This window comes from Pseudorca crassidens, chromosome 15, assembly GCF_039906515.1.
Source record: "Pseudorca crassidens isolate mPseCra1 chromosome 15, mPseCra1.hap1, whole genome shotgun sequence".
NCBI lineage: Eukaryota > Metazoa > Chordata > Mammalia > Artiodactyla > Delphinidae > Pseudorca > Pseudorca crassidens.
Window position 1 is genome coordinate 56,178,863 of NC_090310.1, and position 20,813 is coordinate 56,199,675.

At 40.3% G+C, this 20,813-nt stretch overlaps 1 protein-coding gene across 2 annotated transcripts in view; it reads left to right on the forward strand.

Annotated features, from left to right (window-relative positions):
- SLC23A2 (solute carrier family 23 member 2) overlaps positions 1 to 20,813 on the forward strand; it is a 151,143-nt gene that overhangs the window by 29,454 nt on the left and 100,876 nt on the right. The window contains exon 1 of one of the 2 annotated variants that reach the window (XM_067707547.1): positions 459 to 477. The exons of the other annotated variant lie outside the window; for it this stretch is intronic. The gene's annotated coding sequence lies outside the window, so the exon portion shown is untranslated. Of the gene's footprint in view, positions 1 to 458; positions 478 to 20,813 lie in introns of those variants that run through there. 2 annotated transcript variants of the gene reach the window in all.

Genomic DNA, 20,813 nt, shown 5'->3' on the forward strand with positions numbered 1-20,813 from the left:
TTTTCCCCCTTTAATTCAAAATCAGCATTGTGTTAGGGTAACCAAATAATGATAAAGATATGGTATAGTGCAGCCTAACATTGCAGGCTGCTGCTAGAAAGCTTGGTAAATGTATTTTTTTTGCTGCTCTCAGCAAAGTTCATATGGTTATGGAATCTTTGATTTACTGGTTGGGGATTTTTAAAATTTGGTTTTATTTCTGGAAAATGTGTATTAAAACTTTATAGTGAAGAGTATTGAGTCCCCATTTTAATGACATCATCCACCTACTTATGTAGACTGCCCCCCTCCCAGCTTTGAATAAGATTCAATTTGAGGGTGCTTGTTTCATTACTGAAAGCAAACATGCAAAAACCACAGATATGGGCCAACACCCTTATTTTACAGAGCAAGACATCTGAGGCCCACTGGATAATGTCTTTCCTGCACTTACACCATCGTGCATGGTCCGCACAACCATGGGCTTCTGGATTCTCAGTGAGTTCTGTTTTCCCACTACCCCTTGTATTCGACTTCAAGGTACTGACCAGAACACACTGTAATGTGAATCGTTAGTTTGAAGGATGTAGTCTTAACAGTGGATTTACTTTCAGAATTGAATACACTTACTTTTACTTTTATTGCTGAATTCTGGATGTGCTGTCAGCACATATTCCGAGTTGTGCTTTGAGATTATGAATGAAAGGCCAGCCTCTAAGTGTCTGCTGGAGAAGCCAACTTAATAAGTCTTTGATAGTCAAGGGGAACAGTGAATTTATTCACCTCACACAAATGTGTATCCTTTATTGTGATCCTTCCATTTGGTTCCTCTGAAGGAAAATAGAATTTAGCCAGGTTTGAAATATGTACTGATTTATTTTCTGTTGAAAATTTAGTGACTGGGTTTATTCCAAATGTGTTGTCTTGCCAGATTTTCTTTCTACGTGTGTGGGTTTTTTTTTTTTTTTGGAGGGGGGTAATAGTTTTGGCTGTTCTATTATACCCAAATATGAAATAGCTTCTTTTTCACATAATCTGGAACCTTTTTATTCTTATAGTTTCACCATTCCTAGAGTATTGATTCATTTACGTGGCTCAAGATGTTTCCTTCAGCCAGTGGGAGGAGGGAAAGGAGAGAGCATGTTTACTCCAACTCACATCCCATTGGCCAAAACATAGTCACACGGCCACATCTAGCTGCAAGGGAGGCTGGGAAATGTTGCCTGAATTTAATTGGTTGTGTGCTGAACTTAAAATCAAGGCTTTTTATTAGTCTAGTTATTAATTGAATGACAGAGGACTCACACCTGGTGGTCTCTGACAATTAAGTAGAGAATTTGCCACGTGAATGAAAACAATACATAGAAATAAGTTGGATATGAAGTTAAAATGTATTTCAGTTCTGTCTACTTTTCTGTGTGAAATTTTACAAAATATTAAAAAAATTTTATATTTTATCTTAATGAAGTGCCATTTAAATATTGTAACACTAGAGGGTGCTGTTAATATATTTGCTTTTAGTGTTTACAGAATTCCTTCCCCCCCTCCCCCCAGGTTATCTTATTACAGGATCAGAGTAGTTTTGTCCAGTTGCTAACTCTAAATCTCCTTTGTTGTTTTACTCAGTTTTACAACAGTAGGGACACTGAAATGTCAGTATGTAACATTTATTTGGAAAGCAGAAATAGATAATCACCAAATGTGTAAGGTTTTAAAAAAATAGTTTAAATTTGTCCTTAAAGGGAAAAGATAAATCAGAGATTACATTAGTCAAATTAGATATTTTCAAATACATAATTATTTCTGAAGAATTAAACATTTTTTTCAGTATTTGGCCAAGTTTAGCCTTTTGGTTGTTTTGCCTAATTTTTGGTCCTAAATTTACTGACCTTATATGGGTGCCAAGAATTGAACTACTGCTAATTTTGCCTCCTAATACATTGGGAGGGACAAAATTAAGACTTAAAACTTTTCCACAAAGTAAAAACAATTATAATCCCACTTTACAGAGGTAACTGGTATAAGCAGCTTGGTGCATCACCTTTTGGTTTCTTAGCACACTTGCACGTGCATGTATACAGTACTTTAAGAGGGTCATCATATGAGTTAATGCTAGTGCATAGGATGGTTTTTTTTCTATGTTCATTTGTAAATGGCTACCCTTCTGAAGTATCTTATTCTAGTGCCCCCCCCCGCCACCAATTCATTTTCTTTGTAGACAGATCCATTACCTGTGAATAATTCTTTTGTCTTCCCTTTTCTATTATTTGAACTTTAAAAATCTTTTTCTTACTGTATTATTTAGAACTTCCAGAACAGTTTTCTGTAACGGAGGCCATCACATTCCCTTCTGTTCTTGGCTTTAATATAACCTTTCTGGGTTTTTCAGAGTAAGTATCTCATTGGCTTTTGGCATGAGATAGGGATTCTTTTTGAGGACATTTTTCTTCTGTATTGGAATGCATGAAGAATTTCATTCAAAAATTGATTTTGAGTTTTATCAAATGCCTTTTTGGTTTCTGGTTTTCTTTTTGGATCTTAATGGTTTTTCTTCCTTCTGCCTGTTGATATGAGTTGTAATACTAGCTTTTTTCCTTTTTTTGTGCTTTGTCAAGTTTGGAATCAGGGTTATGCTTAGGTTTCTAAAATGATTGACAAGCTTTTCATCCTTTTCCGGTGCTTTGGAGCTAAGTGTAAGGAGTAACTTCCTTAATGCTTGGAGACGTTTGCCTAGGAAACCACCTGGGTCCAGTGTGTTTTTGAATGGAAAGTCTCTATCTGCCTTGGCCTTAAGAGCCCTCTTGGATGTATTTATCAAATTTATCAGTTCTGTTGCTTATTTCCTAGCTAATTTTTTCCTCTTCCTCTCTTTAATTTTTTTTTTTTAAGTTTCTTTGGAGTATTTTGTTGCTTATTCTTTTTTTGTAAGGGTATTTTTAACAGTCTCAATTTCACCTTTGACCTAACGGTTATTTGGGAGAAAGGCTAAAAATTTTGAAGTTGTTAAACTTTCTTTGTTGATAATTATTTTTTATGTGTTTTGACATTATGATCGGGCACTGAGAAGTGTTCCTTTTTTGTGGGGGCTGAAATTTTCATTTGGCATGATGGTCAGTTTCCACTAATGCTCTTTAGCTGTTGAAAATAAAGCTCTACTTTCTATGTCATGGAAAGTTTGATACTTATTATGTTAGCCTGATTCATTATATTGGTCAGATTCTCTAATTGATGCAAAATAAAATTAACATAGAGATCAAGCCTGTGCTCATTACCCCTCCACCCTCTTGCCCCCTATCTTCTTGGAGGCAGATAGGTACGTTTATAGTGTTGGTCATTCTTCTGTATTGCTAACCATTATGGATCTTATTTCAATGAAATAATGTTCAGAACATAAAATTAACATATGAATTTTATAATATAGCATATAATTTTATATTTTATAATATAAAATTATATATATTATATATATAATATATATATAATATATATTATATATAATATATATTTTATATTTTATAATATAATATAATATATATAATTTTATAACATAAAATTAACATATGAATTTTATAATATTATAATATAATAATGTAAAATGACCCTCTTTTTCCCCTTTTAATACTTTCTGGCATGAATTCCATTGTGTCTGACATTTAAAAATAATGATAAAGCAGCATTAATGTTGCTTTATTTTTGTTTCATTTTTAAGGTTTATCTTAGGCATTTATTTATTTATTAATAAACTTATTTATTTTTGGCTGTGTTGGGTCTTTGTTACTATGCGTGGGCTTTCTCTAGTTGCGGCGAGTGGGGGGCTACTCTTCGTTGCGGTGCGCGGGCTTCTCATTGCAGTGGCTTCTCTTGTTGCGGAGCACGGGCTCTAGGTGTACAGGCTTCCATAGTTGTGGCACACGGGCTCAGTAGTTGTGCCTCACAGGCTCTAGAGTGCAGGCTCCGTAGTTGTGGCACACGGGTTTAGTTGATCCGCGGCATGTGAGATATTCCTGGACGAGGGCTTGAACCTGTGTCCCCTGCATTGGCAGGTGGATTCTTAACCACTGTGCTACCAAGGAAATCCAGGCATTTAGTTTTTGACAAACCTGGGAATATTTTTAATGGAATGAATTTAACTAATTTACAGGTTTAGTTTTAGTCTATAGTCTGTTTCAAATTCTAATAGTAGTTTCTCTAAAAAAAAAAAAGACTTTCTTCAGTTGTCATAGCTAAAATCTAATGGTATTTTCCTATTCCCGTCTGTTTGGGAGAAGGGCTTTCAGCATCTTTTCATTTCCTGCATTCAGTCTTTAATGTACTCTTGTTCAATCTGCTTTGTTTTTAATTACGTTTTTAACATTACATAGCACATTTTTAAAGAATAATTTGATATATGCAGTCAATTTTTTTTTTTTTTTTTGTGGTACGCGGGCCTCTCACTGTTGTGGCCTCTCCCGTTGCGGAGCACAGGCTCCGGATGTGCAGGCTCAGCAGCCATGGCTCACCGGCACAGCTGCTCCGCGGCATGTGGGATCTTCCTGGACGGGGGCATGAACCTGTGTCCCCTGCATTGGCAGGTGGACTCTCAACCACTGCGCCACCAGGGAAGCCCATATGCAGTCAATTTTATAACTGGGTTTATGTCCTGATCTTGATGGGTTTGGCTGGTATACATTGTTAGCAACCCTGTTTATTAGTGACCACTCCAAATTTTACCTCTTATGTGGCTGGAATATAGCCTCAGGCTTTGCTTTTTTTCTTTCTCAGCCCATGCATATCTGAAATTGCAGTTTTGGGCTTTAACACATGAAGGGCAACTTGTTTGATTATAAAATTCTTTGGGAAACCCTTTTCTCCAGTTTTCTATAGATCTATATTTTCTATTGACTTCTGGTGTTTAATACTGCCTTGGAAAATCCTGGGGCTAATCTTAATTATTGCTACTGCTCAAGTAAACCAAACATTTTCTCCATCTCCCTGGGTGTTTCTATGACTTTTTCATCCTGTAGTTAAAATATTTTGCCAGGATATGTTCAAGTTAAGTTTCTTCTCTAATTTTGAATGACTCTGGTGTGCCCATTTCTATACTCAGATTTTTCTTAATCTCAGAATTAGTTGTGGTTTTTTCTATATCTGTTTTATCTTTAAGTCTCTTTCATTGTTCTTTTTTAAAAAAGTTTTATTGAGATGTAAATCACATACCTTAAAGTTCTCCCATTTAAAATGTACAGTTCAGTGGCTTCTAGTAAATCATACTTGTGCCACCATCACCACAATCAAATTTTAGAAATTTTCATCCCATAAAGAAATCCCAAACCTATTAACGGTCACTCTCCATTCCTGTCCCCCCATTTCTACCCCAGCCCCAGGCAACCACTAATCTTTCTGTCTCTATAGATTTGCCTATTCTGGACATTTCATATAAAATGGAATCCTACAGCATGACTGGCTTCTTTGTTTTTTAAGTCCATTTAATAAGCACTGGATTATTCATGTCTTGGCTTTGCTCTTTGCTTTTTTCCCTCCATGGTACTCATCTCTGAACTGTTGTTGCCTTTCTGGACTTTTCCTTGTCTAGGAGTTTCTCAAGCTTGTCCTCCACCTTTCAGTTTTCTGCTGTTTTCTGCAGTTTCACTTCTCTTTAATGCTTCTAAGCTAATTTTGTGCTTTTTGTTTCCTCTCAGTTCTTCCCCACCCCAGTTGTTGTCTCTTGTTCTTAGTCCATTTTCTTCATATAATCATCCGATCCTGTTTCCTTTGTTGATACACAACTGTCTTTGTTTTTTATTCTTTTTTCCTTTTTTCCAAATTGAAATTTTCTTTTGGTTCCTACAGTAGAACCTTTTTGAAGTTTGAGTCTTCACAGAACATCCTGATTATAGTTCTTGTATTCAGGATACAGAAACTGGAGTATTTTTCCCATAGGCCACACACTGGGTTAGCTCACCTTGGAGCAAGGGACTACCTGGGTATGTTGACCTGATGGGTTGGGTGTGTCACGTGTGACCTGTGTTCTGGGCACTTGTGGTTGTGAATCTCTTGCCCCTGAACAGTTAAAGTGCTTGCCTTTCAACCATCTCCCCAGCTTCTGCTATAGCTTCTCCCCTAGTCAAGTGGCATCTTCCTCTTATGCTCACTGCTGATTTCCTTAAGATTATTCATGAATAAGTAACACTTAGAGCTACTTTTCTCTCCAGGAGTTGTCCTTGTTCTTCTGCCTTTATCTCAGGGATCCCATCTTCCAAGATGCATCTTCTGCCTAGCTGTTTCTCATCTGAGTTTCATGGTTTTCTGTCTGGATTTGGGAAGTGCAGTGGTGTTGGGGAGATGGGGGCAAGTATTTGCCCTCTCACAGCAGAGGCGAGGTGACCATTGCCTAGGTTTTGGTAGGCCCTTGCCTGGAGTCAGGACTGGAAGGGACAAAGTCTGACTGCAGCTGCGGCTTCTTCCTTCTCACTGGTACCATATTGTCAGTGTATGTCTGCCTTTTTCTATGTCTTCATGGCACTTTCACTGTCCAGTGGGGCCTCTGCAGCTGGGAGTGTACACGAGGTGCCACATACAGCGGGGCTCCAGCAGTTAGAGCTCTCAATGTTATGGTTATTGTTGGCTCTGCCTGTAATCTAATGAAGAAATCATACCTTCAGATCTATTTTTTTTTTTTTTTTTTTGCGGTACGCGGGCGTCTCACCGCTGCGGCCTCTACCGCTGCGGAGCACAGGCTCCGGAAGCGCAGGTTCAGCGGCCATGGCTCACGGGCCCAGCCGCTCCGCAGCATATGGGATCCTCCTGGACTGGGGCACGAACCTGTGTCCCCTGCATCGGCAGGCGGACTCTCAACCACTGCGCCACCAGGGAAGCCCCCAGATCTATTTTTAATCTCTGAAAGTCTTTGAGCTTTGAAAATAGTTGTCTTTGGGCCCCTGATTGGGGAAATGAAAAATTACCAGGGAGTAAAATTAATCTCCCTTTTCACTGAGCTGAAAGCAGTGTGGGTGGACTTGTTCATCTGAACGGAAGGGTTTGGAAAGATAGGTTTTTATTTGCCTTATTTGTGTGGGTTTGAGAAATGTAATCGCAGCAGCTGCTTGGTTTCCACAATAGAATATCCAGCCTGCCACATAGAAACCTGCTACAGATTGATGGTAAACAAACCATACTAGAGGTATGCAGTAACCGTTTGTAACCAGAGGGTGACTATTGTGTAATACAAAGTAGATAGCATTTCTGACTAGGTGGTGATGTTATACAATTTTGGTGAGCCTGTGTGGGTTATAAAAGCCAAAATTCCTTCAGCACCTGAAGAGTCTTATGCTGAGCATCAGAAGGATCCCAGCCTCACACAGATCCCAGCACAGAATTGGTGGGTAGGGCACTGAATACAAAATATTGTGGGGGGATACAGTAAGATTTCACTCTTCAGGTAAGACCATTTCTTGGTACAGAAGCTTTGCTTTGGGGAATTAGTGTCTGCATCTGCCTATGTTTGTGCATCTGGGTTTATGGGTGTCTGTTTCCATGCACATGCATCTGTGACTATGTGTGCTCCTGTCTATGAGACTGTGTGTCTTGTTGTTGTTTTTTTTTTTTTCCTGCGAATATATGGCTATGTGTGTGTATGTCTGTGTAGGTGGGTGAGGAGCCTATGGCTCAAGTTTCCTAAGCTGGGTTACCAGAAAATCTCCAGTCTTTCTTGGTGCTGTCAGACATTATTTGAATATTAATAACATTAAGATTTATGCAACCCTTAGAAGGCGATGCCCTTCATTAAATATGTGAGAGTGACAATAAAAACCTGATCTGCAGCAATTAAAATGTTAGATTCAGTGTTTTTCAGGTGCTCATTTACCTTATTTTCTGAGTGAGGTCCAGTCCTGGGACTTCCAAGGCCCTCTGTGCTCTTTTATGTTTTATTTTATACAAAATTTTAGGGATTTGAGGAAAAGTAAGTACACAGGCAACAAGGAACATAGATTAAACTAACCTCAGAGAGAGCTGGAGCCTCTTTTATAGCTGAATACATCTATTTATACTCCTTTTAAGGTTTTGGGGTTGTAAAAATGTCAGGTTTTGACACCAAAAAAACCAATACATCTGTGCCATAGGATTCTAAGTAATTGTAGTCTCTATATTGAATGGATGTGGGTTGTTTTTTTTTTAATGGATTAGGAGGAACATGCTCCTCTGCAGAAAAAAATATATATATATAACAAACAGGCATGGGATGTTTATTAAAGGTCAGGAAAAAGGCTCCCATTTAATGAAGGTCAGGGAAAATTTATTTCAATCACTGTGTACTTGGTTTTAGTCTAGAGAAGAATTACAGTGTCCCAGCCCCAGGTAATTGCAGTGCAGTGTAGTCAAACCCACTGTTCAGCCGTCAGTTAATCCATCAGGGTAGGTGAGATTTCAGAGTGCCCCTTTCCTTATCTTGGGAGAGTCTGTAGGGAGGAGGAGACAGAACTCTTAGTAAACTGGAATAGAGAGCAGGAGGGCTTGGAGGGGAGAAAAAAAATATTGCAGAAGAGATTTGCAAATAGGATTTCTTCCAGACTATAGGAAGAGAGCAGGTGGTTGAGAGAACTAAGTAACTGTGCCAAAGTCCAGCAAAACAGAGCAGGTGTAATGGGTAGTCAGGAAATTAAGGAAAGGTGGGGCTTGACCTCTCTCTGCAGGTGAGAGAAAGAAATTTGGTTTTGGCAGTTGGGGCACAGGAAAGGTGAGAACATTCCAAAGAGGAATGGTGTGGTCTGAAGGGTAATTCAGGGAGAGAGCTGATTAGTCCATTTGAGCTTGAGGCATGGAAATGCTTCTCCCAGCACATGAGCAGTGCCTTCTCTTCTCCAGCGGAGCTAGCAGTGGCAACAGTAGCTAGAGGTGAGAGATGAGTTACCTGTGTGCTAGAAATGGAGGATGAAGCAGGAGCTGGGGTGGTACTGAGGGGGCACAGGGTTAGCAGGGCAGAGCCATGCCCTGGAGGTTACTTAAGCACCCAAGTCTGTTGTTGTACTGGAAAGGTGGGGGGAGACATCAAATGACAAAGGTTACTTGGAGGTGTGGAAGAGGAGAAAGTGTCTTTCTTTTTATTCCCTGACAGTAACTGGGGGCTTTCCTCAGCTTCCTCCAAAATGACCTTCAGACATAACATCTCAGGTCTTTTCTGGCTGTTCATCTTTAGAGCCTTGTTCTGTTAGTCTGTAAGGGAATAGGAGCAGTTTTCATGCTCTCAGTGATTGCTTTGTCTGTCACTTGCCCTTGGCTTTTGTCCAAGGGTATATCACCCTCTCTGTGCCTCAGTTTTAAACTGTGGGGATAATAACAACTCCTCCTAGAATTTTTATACAGTTAAGTGATATCATGTTTGTATCTTGGATATAATAGTCAGTTTTGCATATGTTTTATCTTGTCATTAAAATTCCATATAAAATTAGCTTTTCAGTGGCCCCTGTACATTAAAAATAATATTAATACACTAAAAATAGTGTTTCCATAAAAATACATTATTTGTACAAAAAGTGGTATGTTAAATCACACAGTGGAAATAAATGCAATAAAATCCATCTTGATTCTGCTTGAGTTTTCTCAAATATCTGTTTATATTTTAATTCTGGCCCACAGACTATACCTTTTGCTCCACTACCTCTCCCTTACCCTCTCTCTTATCCCAGCCACACGGTTTCCTTGAGTGAAACTGGAGGGCAGGGATTAGGTTTTGTTTTGGTTGTATGGCTAACTGACCCATGGAAAAATTCTCTTTTCCTCATATATTTGAATGCTTTTTTATGTGATGAACACTGTGTCTCTGCCCCATCCCTGCCTGGTTGGGAAGCTGGACCAAGAAGCAGTGTGCTATTGAAACATGGAAGTAGAGGAACAGCTAACCCAAGAATGCTTCCTATAGGAGGAGACTTTTTGGCGGTACGCGGGCCTCTCACTGCCGCGACCTCTCCCTCTGCGGAGCACAGGCTCCGGACGCGCAGGGCCAGCAGCCATGGCTCACGGGCCCAGCCGCTCCAAAGCACGTGGGATCCTCCCGGACCGGGGCACAAACCCGTGTTCCCTGCATCGGCAGATGGACTCTCAACCACTGCGCCACCAGGGGAGCACAGGAGGAGACTTTTTGAGCTAAGACCTGGGAGCTCTGCAGGTCAACATGGTTCATATGGATAGTACCTGGGGCAGGAGAGGCACAGTGAGGATGATGAGTGTTAAGGTCTTGTCATAATTTTGAATAAAGTTTGGGGAAGAGATTTCTGTTGTATGGTACTAGCCACAGCATCTGATACCTACGACCTACAACATTAGGTCAGAAAAACAGAGATCACTGATGACTTTGTATTTTAAAGCCACCAAACTAACAAAACATCAGCTGCTTTGACCTTTTACTGTAAACTTGACTCCATCTTTCCCCTAATTGAGCAGTCAATGAGTCATTGTTTTCTCCTCTAGACAGCACGACCACCAATTTTCATGGCTCAGGCTGTGTGTAAACTGACATCAGCAAAACAACCTGTCTTGGGCTGGATGTAAGCTTCTTTAGGATTTAGAGTCTATTTGGGACTAGAGCTTATTCTGTACCAAGGGCTTTCCAGGCCACGTCTCTGCAAGAGACTGAAGGTGTCTTCTGAAGGCAGAGCATATTCTTTAACATCTTCCATCATTTTATCAGTTAGGCATGTCATCTTATGCTCCAAAAATATTTGCTTTCAATTAGGAATGATCTTCCCTGCTCACCTCATCCTACAGATGTTCCAGGAATATTTGCCATGTCTATCCAGTGGCTTTGCATCCTCTCTGGCCCACTGTTGAGGACCCTGACTATATTTTTAGGTGATTCCTAAGTATTTGAGCAGCGTTCATCCGGGGGCCCTTTCCCTTCCACTTTGCCTGTAGGATTGTGCCATGGGCGCCTCATAGGCCCAGAGGCTCCTGAGGTTCTCAGCATGTGGTTTCTGAGATGAAACCTGACAACCAATCCTGATTCCCCTTCAGAAATCCGGTTTTATCTAACTTTTTAAAAGTCTCTTCTTTTTAAGGGAACAAATTGACAAACCAACACAGTGACAGAAGCTTACACAGCTCATTGGGGTGCAATAGAGCCTGTCTTGATTGCAGTCACTGAGGTGGTTTGGTTTAGGGCTCTGATAGATTTTAAAGAAAGGCCACTCTGAGGCCATGATTCTGGGTGCTCTCTCCATCCTTGTGGCAAGGGGATGTTATGATATTTTGTTAATCAGTGTCATCATCTTGTACCACTTCGGCAAATTATTTCTGTGAGTATGTTAAAGTTCAGCAAATAACCTGATTTAAATTGGGCACTTGAGATATGCCTTTTGTGTCACTGGGCAGAACTTTAGTTTATATCAGTGACTTTTAGGCTCTTTTTGACTGACCCACAGTTTTTACCTTGAAACTCTGGGTTACCCTTATCTTGTGAGATGTGCTCTGAATTTTCTTTATTCTGTTAAATTTCATTGTTCTGCAAATTCTGGTTGAGATCCAGTTGGTTTCATGGCCCACTAGTGGGTGGTGACTTGCAGTTTGAAGAATAAGAGCAAGGGTTCTTAGAGTGTTTTGGAAAAGGCTGTAGGATGATTCCCCCCCCCCCCCCCCCCAGTTACACCATAACTGTAATCACAAGGGCAAATGATAACCACTTCTTACAGGTTCATTTCATTACTGTTTAAATGGAATAATGATAGCTAGCCAGGGTCAATGTCAGAATTCTAAACCCCCTAAAGCAAGACTGTATGTTAGGCAACGATTTAAGTCATTATATTTAAAGGAAGTTTGATCACGTACAAGTTGAGGATATTTGTTCCAGTAATCTTTCTTTTGGCTTGAATTAAAAGCATTTAGGTCAAATGTTAGCATTTAACAGAATTTAATGGAGCAGCCACAGTTCAACTATAATCCCCTAATGATCGGATTTAAGCAGAGAGCTACAAATTGACTTTTTAAATGTGCTTTATCATTGAACCTGGCCAGCTCTGAAAGTTCTTGTTTGTATCTTGGGAAGGACCAGATTACCACTTGGCAAGTTGAGGTTTTGAGTTTCCTTATCCCAGAGTTTTCTTTCGTGATCATATAGTCTCACCTGTCTAGATAGATTTCTGCAAGTGGGGAAAATAGCTTTATCCCACCCCAGGTTGCCCATCCAGAGGTGTTGATCTGAGGACCACTAGCATCAGAACATTTGTGCATTTGTTAAAAATGTAAGTCCCAGGTTTTGATGCAGGTCTGTGGAATCAGAATTTGGGGGAGGGGACATTTTTTTAAAGTTGGTGGGATTATGGGAGTTAAAATTTTTTTTTCTTCTAAAATCAACTTTACTGAGCCATAGTTTACATACAGTAAATGGATATACATACAAATGGAGCCACCAGAATCATAGTTAAGTTATGGAACATTTCTGTCACTCCGTAGGTTCCTTCCTCTGCCTCTGGAGTCCCTCCTTCCCATCTTAGTTGTTGTAGATCACCACTAACTGTTTCCTGCCACCGAAGATTAGTTTTGTCTATAGGAATTCAGGCAGCACGTCTTGTGTCTGGCTTCTTTCACTCAACATTGTGTCTGTGCGATTTCTCCATGTTATTAGGTGCATCAGTAGTTGCTTCCTTTTAATTGCTTAGTATCCCTTTGTGTGGACCCACCATGTTTTGTTTATCCATTTGCCTGTTGATGGACATTTCTGTGTCTTGAGTTTGGGACTGTTATAATAAAAACAGCTTTGAATATTTTTCTGCCACTATATGTGTGGAAGAAATCTGCATGTTGAATAAGATTCCCAATTAAGTCTTAGGTACATGAACCATTGATTCTTATTCTCTCTATTCCTTTTTAAATTTTTTAATTTACTCGGTTGTGCTGGGTCTTAGTTGTGGCTCATGGGCTCCTTGTTGTGGCATGCATGTGGGATCTAGTTCCCTGACCAGGGATTGAATCCAGGCCCCCTGCATTGGGAGTGTGGAGTCTTTAACCACTGTGCCACCAGGGAAGTCCTTCTCTATTCTTTTTTTTCTTATTCTTTATCATTTTGGAGAACTGTAGGTTTTTGTATCCAGATCAAGTGATGGATTTGCTTTGCAGTTATGTGTTCAATGTAGTATTCGTTCAGTGCCATCTATTTGGGGTAAATGTGGCTCTCATCAACATTTGTTGAGTACTGTTTTATGAACTGGAATATAAAGATGAAGTGTACACAGGGGGATTCTATCCTTCAGAGGACTCTTAGTGATTAATTCATTCAGCCATAGAGTGTTTTGTATGTTGTGTACTAGGGACTACTAGGAGCTGGTGCTGGGAATACACATTTTCTTAGCATTTGATTGTGCTTCCAAGAAACACAAAAGATGTTGGTATTATGTTCCAGGAGCAGTTTGGCCCTTAAATCCGCTGTTTGGGTAGTACCATCATACTTTCAAGTCAGGTGGCCATGGTAAGCCACAGTTGAAAAAGTTGACACTGACAGGGGAAAAATGGTCAGGTAAAAAAATTCAGTGCAAAAGAAATGATCACTGGGGCTTCCCTGGTGGTGCAGTGGTTAAGAATCTGCCTGCTAATGCACGGTACACGGATTCGATCCCTGGTCCGGGAAGATCCCACATGCCACAGAGCAACTAAGCCCGTGTGCCACAACTACGGAGCCTGCAGCGCTCTGGAGCCTGCGAGCCACAACTACTGAAGCCCGTGTGCCACAACTGCTGAGGCCCGTGTGCCTGGAGCCCGTGCTCTGCAATGGGAGAAGCCACCACAATGGGAGGCCTGTGCACCACAACAAAGAGTAGCCCCTGCTCTTAGCAGCTAGAGAAAACCTGCATGCAGCAGCGAAGACCCAATGCAGACAAAAATTAAATAAATGAATAAATAAATACATTTATTTTTAAAAAAAAGAAAGAAATGATCTCTGGCTGAATAGCTGATGAAATAAACACTGATTAAGAATTGTTATTCTGCATTTGTGCATGATTATCGGTGGCTAGAGAGCTGGTGGCTCAATCTTTAGGGAATTGAAAGATTTGTTGAAGATCTAAATAGTTTCCTTTTCTATTTGCTCATAGCAGAATTTCCCAAATTGCTATTTTCCCACCCGATGAGGCTTACATTTATTGAGGTTGATTTATTATTTTTTGAATCTTCAGTGATTTCTTGCTTGCTCTAAGGTAGGGATTTTTAACTCTGGCTGCAGGAGAGTTTTATAAAATCTAAATGCTCAGGCTATACAGTCCTATTCAGTAGACTTTCTGGGTGGGTAGAGAGTATTTTTAAAGTTTTTAGGTGGTTCCAACATAGAGTCAAAGTTGAGGATCACTTCTTGGGGCAGCCTTGGCTATTGATACGCCTCTTTCATTGTTAGTTCCCTCCTTGCTAAGTATAATTTACAAAGCCTTGTCTTTTCTCCATTCTCTGATGACAAAAATTACAACTTTAAACATAAGAACTTTACTCCACACCACTTTGCAATTATAGAGTTGTGTTCTGATCTCTCAACAGAAAGGACTGAATGGCTTTGTATCCCCTTGTTAAGGGAAACTGATCACTTCTTTGGATTTGATATGGGTGCTGATGTAGCTCTTGGGGGAGAAAGAGAGCATAGCATTCATTGTTGAGTAAATAACTTCAGGAAAAATAGAGGAATAAAAGGAAAAAGATAAGTCCTTTGCTGTCCCACCAGTCAACATTTTGGTTAACATTTTGGTGTGTATATGCGTGTGGCACACTTATCCATACACAGTGGGTTATTTCTGTACATACTGCTTTTTTCATTGTATAAATTTCCTTTAATTCTTTTCACTGCATTATTTTAGAAAATTGATATCTTTTATTATTAATTATTACTGAGATCTACCCTCTTAACAAACTTTTTTTTTTTTTTTCTTTGTGGTAAGCGGGCCTCTCACTGTTGTGGCCTCTCCCGTTGCGGAGTATAGGCTCCGGACGCACAGGCTCAGTGGCCATGGCTCACGGGCCCAGCCGCTCCGTGGCATGTGGGATCTTCCCGGACCTGGGCACGAACCCGTGTCCCCTGCATCGGCAGGCAGACTCTCAACCACCGCGCCACCAGGGAAGCCCTTAACAAACTTTTAAGTGAACAATACAGTATTGTTAACTATAGGCATGATGTTGTACAGCAGATCTCTAGAACTTATTCATCTTGCTTAATAAACTTTATACCTGCTGAAAAGCAACTCCCCACTTCCCCCTCCCTGCCAGCCCCTGGCAACCACCATTCTACTCTGTGCTTCTATGAGTGACTGTTCCAGATACCTCACATAAGTGGAATCATGTCATGTTTGTCCTTCTGTGACTGGCTTTAGTATAATATTATACTTTAGAAAAAAAAACCCTGTTTCCTTATATAACATAAGGCAGACATTTTCCCACGTCAATAAATATTTCTGTGCCATCTTTTTTAAAAATTATTTATTTATTTGTTTGTTTATTTTGGGCTGCGCCGGGTCTTTGTTGCTGTGTGTGGACTTTCTCTTGTTGCTGCGAGTGGGGGCTACTCTTTGTTACGGTGCACGGGCTTCTCCTTCTGGTGGCTTCTCTCGTTGTGGAGCACAGGCTCTAGGGTGCGCCGGCTCAGTAGTTGTGGCTCACGGGCTTAGTTGCTCCACGGCATGTGGGACCTTCCCGGACCAGGGCTCAAACCTGTGTCCCCTGCGTTGGCAGGCGGATTCTTAAACACTGCACCACCAGGGAAGTCCGTGTGCCATCTTTTTAATGGCTGCAGTGGCATTCCTTTGTATGAACATACCGTAGTTTTACCATTCAATTCCCTAGTGTTGGATATTAGATTTTTCTTGATTTTTGGTCTTATTAACAATGTTAACACGCACAATTTTGTAGCTAAATTTTTATATGTCCTAATTATTACCTTAAAATACATTCCTAGAAGTAGCATTTCCTCAGGACGTATTAGAAGTGAATATGAATATTTATAATTCTTGATACATATAACCAAATTACCTTCTTATTAGCAAATTTGTATTTCATTAGGAGTGTTCGTCTATTTCTCTAACACTGTCCAATAAGGGTATTATAAATAACTGAGGTAGGTTAAAAAAAACGTATACCTCATTTCAATGTACTTTTGATTTCAAACAAGGATCGAACATTTATTTTTCTATTTGTTTTTGTGGGAGACTAAGGATTAGAAGCTCATATGTCTTGCCCATTTTTATAGTAAGGATTTTTGTTTTCTGTTTATTGGTTTGCAAGAGCTCTTCAGATAGTAAAGATATCAACACATTATCTTACCTATATTATATTTTGTTTTTTGATTTTGTTGGATTTTTGTCCATACAGAAATCTAAAAAAATTTATATTGTAAAAATCTATCAGCCTCCATCTCTTTTTCATCTTTAATGATATACTAAAAATGGAGTCCCCTACCCTAACATTATATAGTCATTTAGTGGCTTTATTACTTTTCTGGATTTTATTAATAGTGAACCAGTTGTCTTGGCATGTTGTATTGAAAAATCCATACTTTGTTTTAAGATTTAAATGCTTCCCACATCATATATTTGTCACTTTGTGGGTTTTCTGTTGTGTGACCTATTTGTCTCTTTTTATACCTAAGTTGAACTCCTCTGTTTACTACAACTTTAGGGTCCCTTTCTGATAGAACATGTTCTTCCTATTCTTTTTTCAAATATTTATGGCTACTTTTGCTTATTCTTCCACAGGAATTTTAGCAAGCCCCCTTTTCTCCCCCTTTAAGGTATTAATTGATTTTTATTAAATTTATATACTTTATGTTTGTAGGAGAATGTATACTCTTATAGTAGCTCTCTTATCCAAGAATATTGTCTGTTTTTCTGGTTATTTTATGGCCCTTAATAATAGGTTATAGCTTTATTTGTAAAGATCATGCTCATTTTTGTTAAATTTATTAAGTATTTAATGTTGTTATTACCATTCTAAACAGGATTCCTTCATCCTCTTACCTTTGGAGTCAGCAGACTTTTCTGTAAATATCTTAGGTTTCATGGACCAGATGGCCTGTGTCATATGTTCTTCTTCCTTGGTGGTGTTTACAACCTTTTAAAAATGTAAAAATCATTCATAGCTGGGGACCACACCAAACCAGGCCACGCAGTGGTTTGCTAGCTTCTGATCTAGATGCTTATTGCTGGCAACTGGGAAATGTTAGAATCAGTCAGCACTGAAAGAGCCTTGCTCGTGTTTGTATCTAGCCATCTATGCAAAGATTCTCTACAATTTTCATATCTCTTAATATGGCTATAATTCACTCTTTTCCTTTCAAATATTTCCCCTCATCTTTCTCTGTCAGTTGAATGATAGCAGTGATGTCGACAACCTGGCTTGTCCTTGACATTAATGTATCTGTTGTATCACAGATAAGTTTGATATTGGCTGTTACTTTTCTTTTCCAAGATTAAGAAAGAGTATTAAGCAAGAATGACTGTTACATTATATGAAGTACCTTTATTATTATATTTTTAAGCATCATTTATTCGTTCTACATATTTTGGGGAGCCTTTAATACAGGTGCCAAGTTAGGCACTGGGGATAATGCCTCTTGTTCTGCACCTGTCTGGCTGAGCAGGTAGACATTATCTTGTTGTATCGTAACCATCTTTATGGTTCCCAGACGCCATGATGAGGTGTGGTGATCAGAGGCAGCACTGATGGGAGTTACCCCAAGGGAAAGGGGCGAGATGAAGGGTGCCTATTTTGGAGGGACAGCATGTGCAAGGGCCTGAGGGCTAGAGGAGAACCCAACACCTTCAAGGAACTGAAAGATGGAAACTATAGCATAGCGAGGGCAAATTTCACCATAGGCTTCACAGTGGACCTGCAGCCTTGTTAAGGAATTTGGGTGTCATTCTCTGGCTAATTAGGACGCCATCAAAGGGTATGGTAGTTTCTGTAGCATGGCCGTGCCCACTGCAATAGAGCTATCAAGATGGAACAAGAAAATGAGACGAGGCTGTTGTGCTGTTGAGATGATGGCTCGTGCCACACAGTGGCCAGAAGTGTGCAGATTTGGGGGTTCCTGGTCTAAGGGGAGCAGGCTTTAGCCCTGGAGAAGGAGCTTGGCCGTTTCTGCCCCTTGGACCTCCCTCAAAAATCACAAGGAGGACAGAAAGTACCCTGAAGACAATGTTTAAGGCCAGCTGGCCTGGACCTTATTCGCTCAGGGAGGTTGGCTGTAAACTGAGGATAGTTTTATGTCTTGTTTGTACAAACATTGTTAGGACAGGAATACTGATTTAAGTTTGAATCCTGCTGCTGCACTGCTTATAGCTGTGTGTCCTTTGGCAAGTTACTTAACTTCTGTGAAGCTCAGTTTCCACTTTTGTGGAGTTAGTGTGCCTATCAAGTAATACTATGCTTACTAGGGAGAAATAATTGCCATTTATATAATGAGATGTAAGACATGTGTCTGGCACACATCGGCGCTTAGCTGGAAAACTGCTGTCATTATTACTGTTTTCGTTATTTGTGAATCTGATCTTTTATCCCCCAGCATCTCCTTTCCCCTTGTCATGTGGTCAGGGGCAAGATAGCAGTGGCTTTGCTTATTCTCTTTCTTTTGCAAAGAGTAGGAAGTGGCGTCACTGGGCACTGTGGGAGGACAAACTTTCCCTGGTGTCAGGTTCCCTGGGAGATTTTGCCTTTTGTTTTACCACAAATTCTAACACAGGCCCTAAACTCCACATTTTTAAATCTTTTGCTGCGTTTGCCTTTGGGCCTTGGCATTTCCCCACACAAAAGTTCAGGTCTGTGCATAAAACACTCTGATCTCAGGTTGATGCGTGGTTTCTGGCCTTCAGGCTGTCTTCATCAGTCTTGAGTACTTGGCTGTTGAATACTCTGTCATTTTGGAACTTAAAAAGATGCGTTTTTGCTTTCAGTGTTCATTATCTTCTCCCTTTCTTCCTCTTCTTCTTCCCTCCATTTGTCCACCCTTCCCAGGCTTTGCAGCCCTCTGCCCCAAAGCCTTTCTCGAAGCTTCCTGCCCTGTGCTTTCTTTGGCCCCAAAACCTTTCATGCTCATTTGGGTCTATATCTTCAGGACTCTCTGAAGGCTGCTGTTGGGTAAGAGACAGGCAAAGGGAGTGGATGGGCCCCCTCAGTATAGCTTGTGAGGGTCGGTTAAACATTTGGTAGGGAAATGGAGTACAGAGTACTTGATGAAAAGTGGTCTTGTCAGGATGGAATTGGTCCCCCTCTGTTCCTGGTGATGGGGAGCAGTGGGGAGGGTTGGCTACTGCAGTGGATGTGCACATCTGAAACAAACATGAAGATAAAATTAACTTAGTAGAATAAATGTATTCTACATTAAAGTCCTGTCATTTTTCCCTAAAGTTAACGTGGGTCTGCTGGCATCCTAATGGCAGTGGGGCTGGATGTAGAGCAAAGAACTTATTGGTCCCTCTGAATGTGACTGTAAGGCAGGTGGTCTTGTAAAAATCTAACAATTTCACCATCCTCTTTGCTTGTCCTGTCTTCTGGCAAACATAAGCTCTTGGTCAAGGTAAAAATGTCAGGGCTACTTCAGGCAGATTTTATATTTAGGTATGTTTGCTGTCACACTGTATCTTTTTTTTTTTTTTCAGATCTTGGGAAACTGATGGATGGCAGTGGCTAAATCACAATGTAGAAGATTGATGGATTTGATTACATAAAAATAAAAACAGTTCTAAAAGATCATTCACAAAATTCATGAGCAAACAAAAAGCTGGGATAAGATATTTGCATCAAATATAACAAAAAATTACTGTCTGTCCTGTGCATGTTTAGCAGCACTCCTGGCCTCCACTTATTAGATACTAGTAGCTCTCCCCTAGTTGTGACGACCAAAAATGCCTCCAGACATTGCCAAATGTCCCCTGGAGGAAAAAAATCACTCATCGTTGAGAGCTGCTGCTTTAAAGAGACATGTATATAATGTGAACAAGAATGCAAAATGTGCATGAACATTTAAACCAAAAGAGCCACCTCAAAAAATTTTGGTGTGTGCACCTAGCTCGATTCTATAGAGGCAACTTGATATTCTGGCAACTATTTCTTTTATTTTTTCCTTTTTGCCCTCTAACTATTGAATTTTCAAATTTTGTTAATTCTTTCTCTTTTTTTATTTGTTTCTATTTCAGTTTTTCCCCTGGCTCATCTAAAGTATTTGTTGAATGAAGTGTGCGTAAGAGAATTCTTTGAACAGAAGTTTTCCTACTTGTCTTTCCAAACTTCTTGTAGGTTTGCCTTCACATTTGCAGGACAGCTTGTCTGGGTTATTCATTCCTTGTGGGAAATTAATTGGTGCTAAGGTCTATACGCATTGTTCTAATCTGAGTGCCAGTGAATGTTTTCTGTCCCTTCTCACCCCTACATGCTTGTGGTATTTTTTTCTTTATCTTAGGGAATTCCCTGGCAGTCCCATGGCTAAGACTCTGTGCTTTCACAGCCAAGGGTGCAGGTTAAATTCCTGGTCAGGGAACTAAGATCCCGCAAGCTGTGCTGTGTGCCCCCCACCAAAAAAAAGTAGAAACACCTAGGCATGTTTGATTGTACGTGTGCCAATCCTGGAAGGGATCCCTTGTGCCCTCTCTCTTTTTTTTAAATAAATAAATTTATTTATTTATTTTTGGCTGTGTTGGGTCTTTGTTGCTGCGTGCAGGCCCTCTCCAGCTACGGCGATCAGGGGCTACTCCTCGCTGCAGTGCACGGGCTTCTCATTGTGGTGGCTTCTCCCATTGGAAGCACGGGCTCTAGGTGCATGGGCCTCAGCAGCTGTGGCACGCAGGCTTCAGTAGTTGTGGCTTGTGGGCTCCAGAGTGCAGGCTGGGTAGCTGTGGCTCATGGGT